Genomic DNA, 14,732 nt, shown 5'->3' on the forward strand with positions numbered 1-14,732 from the left:
TGGAAAAAGGCCCAAAAGCTGACTGTCTAATTTACAAATAAATATTCTACACAACTTATACACACTTCTAAAAATATCCCAAATGAAGAAAATACCTGAAATACAATCAAACTAACTATTGCTTTTTTTTCCATTGACCAACTAGAGATAGACCTATCCAAAAGTTAAGACTTCTTTTTTCTTGGCTTCATGAACCAATAAAAAAATAATAATATGTTTCTGAATTTTTTTTATTTTTATTCCAAATTTTAGTCTTGTGTTGGTTGTATACATGTCATTCCAAATTTTGGTTTTCTGCCCTCTGATCAGCTGGTCTTGTGTTGGTTTCAGGTCTCTGAAAAATAAATAATCATAAATTATAAAATACAAAAAAAAACTGATCCCAACTTATGAATTACAGCAGTTCTTAAAAAATATCCTGTCTTGCAGATTCATGATTATGTTGTGCTGTTACTGAGATGTTTGTATCTTTGCCAATTATACACATTTTGATAATGTATGTTAGAAATTTTAACCTTATTTCAACAGTATATAATAATTCATAACTTTTGGTTAACCTTTGTTCTTATTTAAAAAATAAATTTGTTGTTAAATTGAACATGTGTTAATGAAATAATGGCTGTTCCAGAAAATACTATGTCCGCCCCCCAGGGACGGCCCTTTTTTTAACCCCCAGCACCGACAGAATTAATAAACTGCTTCGCTGATCACAGCTGGATACTCCCACAGAGGTCCAACCCTGAACAGTTGGGGCAAAAATGGACACAATATTCAAGCTTGATACAGGTCTGAATTTGGATTGAAATTAAATATTTGACATATTATAGGTTTCTGAATAAATGTAGTCAAAGAACTTGAAATTGGTTATATGAATTGAATTCATATTCAATTTATTTAAAGATTTCTTTCTGTTGTGCAATACACTGTGCTGTTGCGCAATACTTAGTAAATCTGTTGTCAGACTATAAACAAATAAAGTTCAATTAATTCTCAATGTCATATTAGAAATTATGAAAATCAAAAGGGAGCTTACATTAATAGATATGAACAATTCACCAAATTTTCATGAGAATTGCTGACAGCATTTTTGAGTTATTGTCCGAAACTGGAAAATCCCCCCTTTTTTAATGAATAAAACCCCATAACTAAGAAATGTAAAATGTAAAATTTATAAAATTCTAAACGGAGCTTACATCAATAGATATAAACAATTCACCAAAGTTTCATAAGAACTGCTGAAAGCATTTTTGAGTTTTGCCCGAAAACTGGAAAATCCCCCTTTTTTATGAATAAAACCCTGTAATTCGGAAACGTAAAATCTAAAATTTATAAAAATCAAAAGGGAGCTCATGTCAATAGATATAAACAATTCACCACAATTCTTGCAAGTTGGTGAAAGCTTTCTTGAGTTATTTTCCGAAAACTGGAAAATCCCCCTTTTTTCAATGAATAAAACCCCATAACTCGGAAATGTAAAATCTAAAATTTATAAAATACGAAAGGGAGCTCACGTCAATAGATATAAACAATTCACCAAAGTTTTATGCAAATTGGTTAAAGCGTTTTTGAGTTAATATGTCAAACATGTTGATGACGGACTGACAGACGGACAACGGTATACCATAATACGTCCCGTAAACGGGCGTATAAAAATAAATAAGAACAACACCCCCTTTGCATTTTGGTATTTCAAATACAACCACCCCCACATAAAATTTAAAAAAAAGAGCCTTCCCTGGGGGGACACAGTATTTTCTGGAACAACCAGTAGTTATTCTACAAATAATAATGAATCCAAATTAAAAAAGGAAGTTTGGTTTCTCAAAATTGTTATTTATCAATTAATTTTAGATATTCATAGGATTTTACCTTAATACATTTAGAATTTACTGCAATACAGCAAGACCTTATATCATATGCCAATGAACGCAATCTATAAAATCAACAAATTATAATTTGATAAATAAAATTAATAAAAGAAGAATGTGTCTATGAACCACAAATAATGATATTAAAGGAGATAACTAAAGAACAGTAAAACAGATGCTCTCCAAATTCAAACTCTGTGTTTTATGATAATAAGCATTGTGTATAAATTTCATAACATGTCGTTCAGGCAAACTAAAGTTAGAGAACAGAAACCAATTTTGAGTTCAATGTATGTACGTACAGTACAAGAGTAAACTTCAGTGAAGGCGGGCATTAAAAGAGTTGATCAACTGATGTTTACCTTTTTACATCTTGGTCCATCTTTTTGAGCTGGTGCATGCTTAAGTGTTACTGCAATGCATTCCTCAACCTCAGACACATTGGATCTGTGGATTTTTATACAAGTGTTATGCTGATTGGGGGGTGTTTTTCAGCTTTCTAAAATAAACAGAAGTTCTTTTTAAAATAAGTCTTTATTTTTGTAACTCCAAAGATCGAATCAATTTATACATACAATTTATAAAACAATAATCAATCATAATAATATTCCAATCATATAATATTGCAGTCTCACACAAATTAGACATTTAAATAAAAATAACTATTCAGGGGGACTAACTCTGTATTTCTAATAATCTATTCAAATAGGGGGATCTAGCTCAAAGGTTTTATTTGCTAATATATTAACTTCATGTTCATTTAGATAATATTCATAAAAGTATATAATGACTATTTAAATAAAATCTCAAGCCTAGAACAAACTAATTACTTTCAACATTGTATTCATTAAAAGAAAGTTTAGCTTATCTTTCCTTAAATTGTTTAACTTCAAATTAATTCTTCTAAAACAACAGTTAAAGTATATTGTGTGTGAGACCTGCTAAAATGAAATACATACATATTCATCAGTACAAAAACCTTTCTTGTTAAATATCATTTTTACGATTAATATTCTACTTTAAAAGATACAAACGGAATACCTCTTTTCCATAGTTTCCCACACCTCTGTTGTCACTGTTAAGAAAACTTATTAAGTACAACAATAAATATTTAAGCCTAAAAACTTTGTTTCCAAATACTAAAGACGGCATGGTCTAAATTTAGTAAATATGAGTTCTCTCCCTTGAATGATACAATCTAAATATAAACCTATAACCTAAGTAACATTCCGATATCAATGAATTCATTTAATTTAAAGTATATTATTCTTCAACTTTAACCTTTAAATAAGACTTAATAAATACTTCAATTCTTAGATATATATTTTATATAAGTTAACAATATAAAATTAATTAAGATTTTCTTCATAAATCAATTTGGCATCATATATATATTAGATCTTTAACATTCAATTTGCATTTACTTATTTTGCAATTTAATTTAAACAAATGTTACTTCCTTATATTAAGTAAAATATTACTTATAACAAAATTATAAAATCAATATCAACTCACCTAAAATAAACAGAAGTTCTTTTTAAAATAAGTCTTTATTTTTGTAACTCCAAAGATCGAATGATGCTAAACCTTTACTTTGGTTATTTCAAATTTTTAGTCACATGACCTTTGGAATTACGAACTTCTGCTATTTTCTCCAATCAACTTCTTAATTGAAATTTAGTGACCTCCCTTATTAATTTTTTATTGGTCAATAACTGGACACTGACCCGATTTCTATCTGTCTTTCATTTCTCAATTATCTTTAGCGTCACCATTAAAACGGATTATCTCGCTTATTACATGAAGACAAAGAATGAGAACATTTTCTTTGTTCACTAGGATTAGCGTATCTACACAAGATTTATTTGATTTATCTTATACAAAGATTTAATTTCCTAAGTGTCTAGCAAGCTATTCTTTCCCTATTTTCTAGTTAAAAACTATAATTTGTGCTAAAAGTTTACGTAATACTATTTACAAATCGCTTTGTCTACTATCTAACAAATCCAAACTTTTACATGTCTTCTTATTTTATCTAACAACTAGCTTTTTGTGAAATACTATTTACACATTCTTTTCTTCTCTTAGATCCGAACTTATTTTCAATCCTTAACATAGTTACTTATTTAATTAAGTATTGATGTAATTATTGCATTCTTTAATATTTCTTTATTTATAATTAAAATGCAGAAATATAAACTATTCAACTTCTTTTTATATTAAAACATATTTAAGGTGTTTTTAATGTCACAATACAAGACTCTGGAAAAAAATTTATAAATACATTCAATTATCTTCTATATTCTTCCGTCTGTTTACATGCGTGTCAGTCCAACAAATCTTTGGGAGAACTAGGTAAGTGACAAATTTACATGCATTCCAAAATTCATAAGTTTTATGATTGATTACGACATCGTTTCTGATCACATATTTAGTGAGAGTTGAATACAGCTTGTCATTGATAAACATTTAGATTTCATACCATAAATTGAACAGCAAAAAAGACGTCCCTATATACTGGTTTTTCTAACACCAGTAAACTTGGTTTTACCCTCAAAACAGGAAAATTTTACCCAACTTTTCCCGACTGGATCCTAGTCTAAATAATTATGACGTCTTGGAAGGCTATTTTAATTTATTTCTGTAACGCCTATCTACGACGACCTAGTGCCAAATAATTATGACGTCTTGGAAGGCTATTTTAATTTTTTTCTGTGACGCCTATCTACGACGACCTAGTCCCAAATATTTATGACGTCTTGGAAGGGTATTTTAATTTTTTTCTGTGACACCTATCTACGACAGTCTTTATTGGCACAATTGTCTATTCCCATGTCAGGCCCAGTGATACATTGCTTGTTGGTTGCTTAACGTCCAGTAGCAAATATTTCATGCATGTTCAGGACGACCCCCAGTGATACATGTAGTATTATCATTAATAGGCCGAGTTTGTAACATGCCAAGTTTGTAATGTGCCGAGATGTCTAGCTTCGCATTTGTGATATTGATAAGACTTTTATGCTTCCTACATTATCAAAAAATTACAGCGCAAAAGATACTTGCAGCCTTAATATATAGGGATAGTAGCTCTTGGCATGGATAGAAAACAAGTCAGTCAAGTGCCTGTGGCTGTGAAACCCCCTTTTTTTTACTTTCTACAGTTAATTGCATATATCTTAATTTAAAAAAAACAACACAAATTAATCGAGCAATTTGAAAAATGAATTCAAATAACACAAATTTTGGCTAAAATATCTTGTATCAGTGCAATATATTGACAGTAAAATAAGAAGTATCATATTTCAACACGGTCACGGACAACAGACTTGAAAGAGGCGCCCAACACGGCAACAGATGTTTTATTTTCTTCAATCATACTTGTTTTTATCATGGAGAACCTTTTTGGCGTAATGTGCAATTATTATATTACCTTTTTCCTTGTTCTGGAATCTGGATCGAGCTAAATTTCACTGCAAGTTGTATCACTGTTTTCAAAAATCAAGCGGTGAAAGTGCGCATGCTCAGAGTTTTCATAGTATGCAGCGGTAAAACCCGAGTACTGCTGAACGTTCCACCGTAAAAAGAACGATTATGAAATTAAAATATTATAAATGATGACAAAACTTTAATGATATATTAAACAATAAATATTCATATACAATATATATATTAGAACATTAAAATTGGATTTGTAATATTTTCTTGGACATTTTGGTGCAAATTATGTCTGTGCGGGAAAAAAGGGGGATATTTTGAAAATCGAAAAAAATCGTGAATATATTCTAGTGAAGGTGAATGTTATATCCAGGAAGACTCATACCCACAAAATTCATCCAATAAAACCAGATTTAAATGTGTCACTGGTATTCACAGGGTTTGTTCACTACGTTATTATAATGTTGATACGACGTAACAAAATGTTACGTCGGATTATGACAGTTATAAGCACGTTGTCACAACGTAATAAAATGTTACGTCCTGACAGGGTACTAAATTGACGTAAATTCGACGTAATTTTATAACGTCGTCTGTACGTCTGCATCCAACGTTGGGTTTTTACGTTCCCACAACGTTGGTACGACGTAAACTCAAGACATGACGTTCAGACGACCATTAACCGACGTCGGGAGTACGTCGTGTGTTTGCTGGGAACTGTCTTCTTTTCTTTTTTTTTTGCTTTTATTTCGTAGTGATGCGTAGTCACCAAGGCCGCATCAGGGAACCATGTCTCCGAGTGCAGTTAATATTCTGAAAACTGCACTTAGACCGTGACGAGACAATAAAACTATAAATAACATACCATCGGAAAGAAGAAGATGTTGATGGGAGGGGGCGGGGAGGAGGTTACAGAATAGAGAATGAGTGGCAATAAATATAAAGAATAGAGAAAATGGATAAAAAAAAATAAAGAATAGAGAATAATAAGGTGCTTGAATATAAAGAATTGATAATAATAGACAAAAAGTTTAAAGAATAGAGAAAATCGGCATAAAAAATTAAAGAATACAGAAATAAAGGACCCCCTCCAGATCCTCATAGAAGTTTTCGTTAAAACAATACAACCTAATTTAAGTTCAGCATCGAGTATATATCCTTGTAAATGCGTTAATCCTTTCTTTCATTTTAATAACAATTTTATTTAATATAAAATAATTATGTATTTATTTGTTTATTCAAGTTGCACTATAGCAAATAATTCTTCTTCGTCTTTTTCTTCCTATAATAGTAATAAATGTATTCGTTATTTAATATTTTCTGTCAATAAAGATTGAATTCGATGGCACGTGCAACTAATCAAAAATGATCCTTAAACTATCAAAAACTTGGCAATTACAATGGCTATTTCACAATTACATCATATGTACACCTGTCATGGTATCATAGCTCCGTTCATGTATGTGTAATTTAAGGTTCTGACACATTTTATAATAGCTTCTTTCTGAACACTATTGACGACAATTGTTAAAACTGCACGAACATATCACAAAACCGCAAATTTAGTGGTTAAAAAATAAACGATAATGACAAAAAAATAATTAAAAACTAAAAACAAAACAAAATTCTGTTGGAAGTAGCATATATTTACATGTATAAATTGTCTAGTGCTTTTATTACAGCGGTATACTTGTTTTATACACAGACCATATTCTGATCATATTCTATGCTAAGATATTGACAAGACAGAAGTAAATATGTTAAAAGTCGTTTTAAATCAATTCATTTCACAGCTGAGGCAAATGTTCCTTCCCATTGTTGAATGGAGGTTAAATAAATGTGAACAATAAAAAAGATGTATATTTCTTAGGCATGGAGCTAGGCATTTCTGAAGTATCTTTGATAGCATTTTTTTCCTATCAAAAATGTATGCTGGTATATATGTAACTCTAGGTGTTTACCTAAAATGTTATGTGTATGTAAAAGTTTAAGATTTTTTTTTTAATATTTGCCAAAAAAAAAAACATTATCCGGAAAACCATATAATGGCGTTTTATCCTTTAATTCTTTTTTTGTGATTTTCTAACCTACCTTCTAATTGATACGTTAATCCAAACAGTGCAAGTGTGTAATGCAAACATACAAAATTCGGCTTTGGTGTATCATGTTAAAACAAGGGTACGTCTAAACACCGCTCAGGACCTCCTGAGTGCACTCAGGACATACAATGTGCACTCAGGACCCTTTATAGTCATCGTATTTGCACACAGGATGGATGAATATATTCGTTACACGCTGATTATTTAAGAGTTAAATTTTGGTAGAATTTGAAATCGAACTTAGATAGATATGTTAATTCTTATGAAATAATGAGGGCACGTGTCACTGCATGATTACACAACTACTGAGCCGTGAATTATCCAATCAACAAAATTGATTCGATTATCTTTATTGTTGTTTATGAATTGTGTTGTTAGTACTGTGTTACGTTTAAAATGAATAACACGATGTTATTAAGTTTTGTGAAAGTTGCAGTGTAGAGACTGAAAAACATTTTCTTATGGAATGCACACTTTATGACGATATTCGATATAACCTTTTTCATGAATGTCAAGTTCAAAATTTATTCAAGATTTTCACAGCCTTGATATAGATAACAAATTTATTGAAATTATGAGTATATTTTCAATGACAATATTTTGAATTTAAACTTATTAAGACAGATCAGTATTTATTTATATGATTTGCTAAGTCTAATATCTTAACTGCGTACGTGCTGTCCTTGGTCTTTTCCTTTGGTTTGGCTTACGAGCAAGTTTCTGGGGTTTTGACACTTCAAACTCTGTGCACGAAGACTTAGTCGTGGTTTGAACGGATTTCGTTTACTTACAAATTATTTAGAAATAATACCCAAATATGATAATTTTCAGAAAACAGAGACAAATTAATTTTTCAGAATTTATTTTCACATTGGAATTCGTTTGGAACAACTTTAATGAGAAAGATAAATCTTACTAAATGCGGATTTGTTAAAACATTCGTATTACTCAAGAATGAAATTACTGGACAAGAACGATAAAAATGAGAAAGAACACAACTAAATGAGATTTGATTATTTGAAAAGCGTATTTTGGTAAGTACGGCTTCTACAGTTAAGAACGGGTTCCATTTACAAAACTAAATCTTAATTCATGAAAAGTATGACAAATTTATTTCCCTTTTCAAACTCGTTCAAGGAATTTATTACTGGACAAGAACGAGTTTCAATAGGGGAATAAATCTAACTAAATGAAATTTTGATTAAATCGTTATGTTATACATACACAGCCTCTCATTGGTCAAAAAGTGTTAATTATTTGAATGAATCTCAAAGACAAGAAAATAGAACAAAACACACACACACACACAATTATATAAATAAGAATTAGAACGCAATGATACCAACATTTTTTTTTTAATTCAACGCTATTTTTAGTGAGTGATCAGATTAACTGTTAGCTTGAAAGTAAATTATGAATGGTGTTTCACCGATTCTTTTTTTTTACTACGGAACAATGCAATTAAAGTCTATTGTAATATATCTAGAGATATGAAAATACGAAAGAATTATTCTTCTTCATTTTTGAAGTAAGAATAAAACTAAACTTTTTATTGCACGAAATTTTAATAAAATACGAAAATCTATACAAAGAAAATAATAATGATATTTTTTTTATCTATTAAGTTAATAAAATGAAATGAAATGAATTGAATGAAAATTTCCCAACTATATATGTAGATTTCTCATATTTCTCGACTGGCTTCAATTATTACTAACAAAAAGAAAAACGTTTATTTAACGTTTTTTTCTAAAACAATATATCTTCATTGTTCTTTATTTTTCAAAAGACATCTTGATTTTGTTTGTTTGCCAAGCTTACTTGTATGAGGTTAGTACCATCACTAATCACTCCTAATTATTAAAGATCAAACGACCTAATCAACATGATAATTGGTATTCAATATAATCCTCGGTCATGCCTGACATATTTCACAAAAACGGCGCGTGCCGATGAAAACTTCAATAACTCCTTAAATGTTAAAATGATTTTATCAAAACAAAAATTATTAGATGAAGAATTAAATTATCTATCGAATGCATACCGTCACCACTCACTAAAACATATATTTCATGTCCTGAGTGCACTTTGTATGTCCTGAGTGCACTCAGGAGGTCCTGAGCGGTGTTTAGACGTACCGTTAAAACAATACCCATAAATTATGATAATTTTCAATAATTTTAGATAAGATTATGCAAGGAAATGTGTTGTTGTTTTCTATTTATCTAGCAAAATTGTATCTTTTTTTACACAAAGATGTCGATAAATAAATTTGATACCCTGCATTTATCATGCATTTCAATAGCATATTGTCAAATTGTTAAAAGATCTCCTCCTTAACAGGGAATCCGTTAGTATTGAAAGTCCCTGTCCTAAATTATTGAATTTGTCATTCTGCATTGACAATATTCAATTTATCTTGGTGTAAGTAATACGCACTCATTCGGGCTAACGCCCTTAATGTGTATCTAATACATATTATTTTCTCCCTCGTTTCATCCCTCCGATAATCAAGTTTTTTCTTAACTAGATATCGTAGAAAAACCAAACACAGTATAGGGTTGTGCGTTCGCTACAAGATCGCCTTGAATTTAACATGTTCAACATAAATATATACAATCAGCCTTGCAAAAAGGCATAACATTTGTGTCAACTAATTCTGCCTCTTTAAAGGTCAAATGAAAGTTAGTCATTTCACTCTACTATGGAATGAAATGAACGAGAGAACTTTTGACGTGGTATAGTTATAATATAACTGTTCTTTATACGTATACTTAGTTTGTACTGCAAGCCGAAAAATCCACTTTGCTCTCTGGATGTCTCTTGGTTTTTGTTTTTGTTTTTGGTTTGTTTGCTATATTATTGACGTAAATAAAACCGACAACTCCTTTTATTCAGATATATAATTTGAGTTCTGTAAATTTCTAGACGTACGTAAGAATGAAAGACGAAAATGCAGGTTTCATAAATGGTCATCAAAGAGCGACACAATTAAAAACAAATAAAAAAATATAGTTATTACAGCTACAGTCATTTTTTTTCTCTATCAAAACATATTTGATACTTTTTGCGCTATTGTCATATATCAAAAAAAATCTAACATTTCCATAAGCTTTCTGTGATTTCCCCGATTCACCATTATGATGTCATGCCACTTGCTATATGGATTCAGAAAACAAATTTACGAAATCTATGACCACACAATTGTAACTGTTCCTATCTTTATTAACAAAATTTAGCGTAAATATTTACAACTATAAAAATTAGTAACAGTGGTGGTCTATTCTGCCCGGAAAACAATGCGGACTAAATCTGTGTACAGTGCACGTGGCGGATCCAGTCTTTTTAAATGGGGGTTCCCAACCAAGGATAAAGGGAGGGGATCCAACCGTATGTCCTTATTAACAAAAGGGGGTCCAAAATCCGCCCCCCTCCCCATCCGCCACTGAGTGTACCACTGACATTAAATTTTACAAATATGCAAATCGATACTTGTTCTGTTAGGACAGTTTTCAATTTTATATAATAGAAGTAGGTGAATTATACAGCAGACATATTGGTTTTCTTGGTTTAGATAGAGGAATTGTCTACCCCCGATCAAGAATCTCATTAAATTGTACAGATGTGCATACGTATTAGTCTAAAATATAATCTTTCATCTTATCAAATTTGAATCTCATAATTTTTGTTAAAAGGCGGAATTAAATTTCCAAAGTGATATTCAAACTTATTATTCAAAGACAAACTGACAACGCCATGGCAAAATAAAAAAAAAGTCAAAATGACAAACTGTACAGATATGCTAACTTAGAATATATAGAACATACTTTATGACTTCATAACCATAGAAAGACAACGAAAGATCATATCATAAACAAAATTGTATTGAAAGGTCAATGATGAGAAAATTTTAACATTTGTTATACCTAGTACTTCATCTTTTTCTGAAAAGTTTTGTCGTCCTGAATATGCATGAAATGTTTGCCACTGGACGTTAAGCAACCAACAATCAATTAATCTTTTGCTCTAAAAAATTAATTAAACAATATAAGCCACAATTGTATCCATCACTTGGTGTCTGTTTAGGGGCCAGCTGAAGCACGCCTCCGGGTGCGGGATTTTCTCGCTGTGTTGAAGACCCATTGGTGGCCTTCGGCTGTTTTCTGCTCTGTGCATGGTCGGGTTGATGTCACTTTGACACATGCATTCCCCATTTCCATTCTCAATTTTGAATAGTATAAAAAGTTGTTTTATTTAAAAGAGACTTTGAATAATAACTTTAAATCACAGTTATGTTATAATTGAACGAGTTCATAAAAACTAGAAATAAAGGACTATATATATACTGGAGTAAAACCAAAAGTTTGTTCCGACACTAGACTTGTAGGCAACGGCTCAGATGTACTTATTTATACTGGATAACCTATATGTGTGGTCATAAAAATTACAGACTAATTTCCTCTATGTAAACACAAGGAGATGTGGTATATTAAGAATTGCTTATGAAACAACTATCCGTAAAGTTCAAATGAGGTGGACGAAAGCCACCAGAGACAACCGTACGGCCTTCTTAAAACCATTCCGTTAAGTTGGCTAAAAACGGTCCCAACATGAAAAATATGAAATAATCAAACTCTGAGAAAACTAACAGATTTTACTCAGATCCATCCATCTTGACACCTCAAACATGCGAACACTATATAATTTTAAACCTAACTGACTCGCAATTTTATAATAAACAATAATTATGAACTTTTTAAAATAAGTTATCCATGGGGAATACTTAAAAAATCATCTTATTTACGATGTAAAAATGAATATTTAAAACTTTTCCGTTATATGTTACCTGTGAAATGGCGTAGTTTTATTTTTTTGGCGCAAATGAAAGATTGATTTTTTTTTTCAAAATTGGCGCAAATGCAAATATTTGGAATCATTTAAAAAGGTAAAATTCACCTGTATTGGTATTGCTGGTGTATATTTGTCACACGTTCCATCTACAATATACGAAAATGACACGGCTGGGTATTGTAAAGTTACTGAAGGACGTTTAATGTCAAATTCATATCCCCGGGCGAAAACATGATTATTTACCGGTTTGTCAAAACGCCGTTTGTACACTTACCAAAGTGTATTGATCTTTCACGCTGTCTAGTCTAAGATTAAAAGTTTAGGCAATTTTTGTAGGTTTTTAAAGTGAACGGAAAATGAGATTTGCAACAGTGTCTCTAACGATAAAAAAAAAAATAATATGGTCCGTCAATATGACATATTACAGAGGCAGGTATAAATATTTGTAAAATTGGCTTAAATATTTCATTTAACAGCAATTTGTAGAACTGATTATTTTGATCCCTCGAATACGTGTAAAAGAATGAGTATTTATAATATTTAGATTCTTTCATGAAATTGTTTTTGTTTATTGTATTCACGAATTTTATATAAACTCATGACGTTTAGACCTTGACATTTCGTGTAGACACCGGTTTCTTGTTGAAGACTGATTTACCCGGTACGTCTAAACACCACCTAGGCCGCCTTGGTGCACCAAGCTCTGAAAACTGCACTAAGCCCATGATGGAACAGTCATATAAGTACCAAGGTCATTCAGTATGATAATGTTGTAAATAAAGAGCATATATTTAAATTTTGGTGTAAATGTATTTAGAAATGAAAGAGTTATAAACATTTTACATGGCACGCGCCGACTTTTGTATAATGTGTCCAGGGTTTACTCCTGGTTTGCCCACTTTTAGTTACACCTATTATTTATTAGTAAAGAAAACAAAAAAGACAAAAGGTTTAATGAGCACACAATTATATAGTCTGTTCCAACTTAGGTATATAGTTTATCAGTGTTTTCTATATATATTCAGGTATTTTTTATTTTGTAATTCCATTTTCATAAATGTATAGATAAATTATAAATAAATTATATTTTTTTTCTCTCAATAATTTAACATACATGTAAAACAATGGCACTAGCCTGTTTTAAAAGTAATATAAAGTATATTAAGAAATAACTAAACAAATTTCGTGCGCAGGGTTTTGGGGCCGCTGAAGGCCCGTAGAAGCTATAGAAAAATGTATGCAAAATCATACATTCTGCGCATTTCCCAGAACCTTTCTTGATCAAAAATGCAAGTTCTTTTTTTATTATTTTTTGACAATATTTTGGTCTCAAGGTAAAATATATAGTTTCAGTGTAAGACTTTTAGTTTTTAGGGACATCAAAACACCAATATGTAGGATAAAGCAAAAACATGTAGTTCACATATAGTTTTATGGATGTGGTTGCTATTTTTTTTTTAGCTTAAAAAAAATAAAAGTCAAGTTAACTTTTTTTTTACTAAATTACAAATGGAAAGCAAAAGAAAATAAAGTAAATGTTCCTGAGACAATATACATGTACCTAAGTTAAATGAAACCCATTTTCAGACATTTAATTCAAGTAAATTAATATTTATACATTATATTATTTAAAGATTTGGGAAGTTTTTCCCTAAAAAAAATGAAAAAAGACGAATTTTGGACGAATCAGGTGCCATCTCATACTTTAGAATAGCATTTATAAAATGGCTTAAAAGACCTGCCAAGTTATTTATTTTCAATACATTTTAAGTCAGTTAAACTTTATTTATTTTCAAACTACTACAGGACAAACGATTATTTTTTTCTTATTATCAAGGCTGAGTTATTTATTTTCCAAATCCTCCCCCCCCCCCTACAATATCCAATGGTCGTCACCTAATATATGAATCAAGTTTATAAATGCATTGCATAAGGAAATAAATAGAGCACTATTGTAAAATAACAATCTGTTGGGTTTTTTTTTCTTCAATTATTTCATTTGTAAAGCTTGGCTACTGAACAGTTGCATTTTTATTCTATTTGTTAGTATTTATTGTCAAATTCAATACATTTTCCTGATAAAAACTATATTAAAACTTTTGAACATTTTCATTGATTTAATAGCAGAATATAGTATTTGATAAAATTTTACAGGTAAAATAAAAGGTAAAAAATATGACTATAATTCAGAAATAAACTATAATTGTTAAAACAACAATCCACTCTATGTTTACATATGCATGTAATTAAAAGTGGGCAAACCAGGATGATACCGTGTCCAGTTATCATAGTGTTGATTGAATCCACCGAAGCTTGACGAGTTCATATAAACCAATACCAATATCTTTATTCCCATAACCATTGCAGATACATAGGTACAGAGAGAGTGCAAAATATGTACATGAATATGCATCTATTTACAAAACATATATACAATACAGTGGTTTCCAAATAATATACATTTTAGCTAGGAGGACCC

The 14,732-nt window shown here is 30.5% G+C and overlaps 1 long non-coding RNA gene across 2 annotated transcripts; it reads right to left on the reverse strand.

Annotated features, from left to right (window-relative positions):
• Positions 1-211: 211 nt before the first annotated feature.
• On the reverse strand, positions 212-5,410 carry LOC127698918 (uncharacterized). 2 transcript variants are annotated; one of them, XR_007980976.1, is made up of 3 exons: positions 5,299-5,410; positions 2,231-2,367; positions 212-334 (listed from the first exon to the last, which is right to left on the reverse strand). It is a non-coding gene; the product is annotated as an uncharacterized LOC127698918 (long non-coding RNA). The 2 variants fall into 2 exon arrangements; XR_007980977.1 differs by lacking the exon at positions 5,299-5,410 and adding an exon at positions 2,910-3,932.
• Positions 5,411-14,732: the final 9,322 nt, after the last annotated feature.

The sequence above is a fragment of the Mytilus californianus genome, unplaced genomic scaffold, assembly GCF_021869535.1.
Source record: "Mytilus californianus isolate M0D057914Y unplaced genomic scaffold, xbMytCali1.0.p SCAF_4, whole genome shotgun sequence".
In the NCBI taxonomy this organism is placed as follows: Eukaryota; Metazoa; Mollusca; class Bivalvia; order Mytilida; family Mytilidae; genus Mytilus; species Mytilus californianus.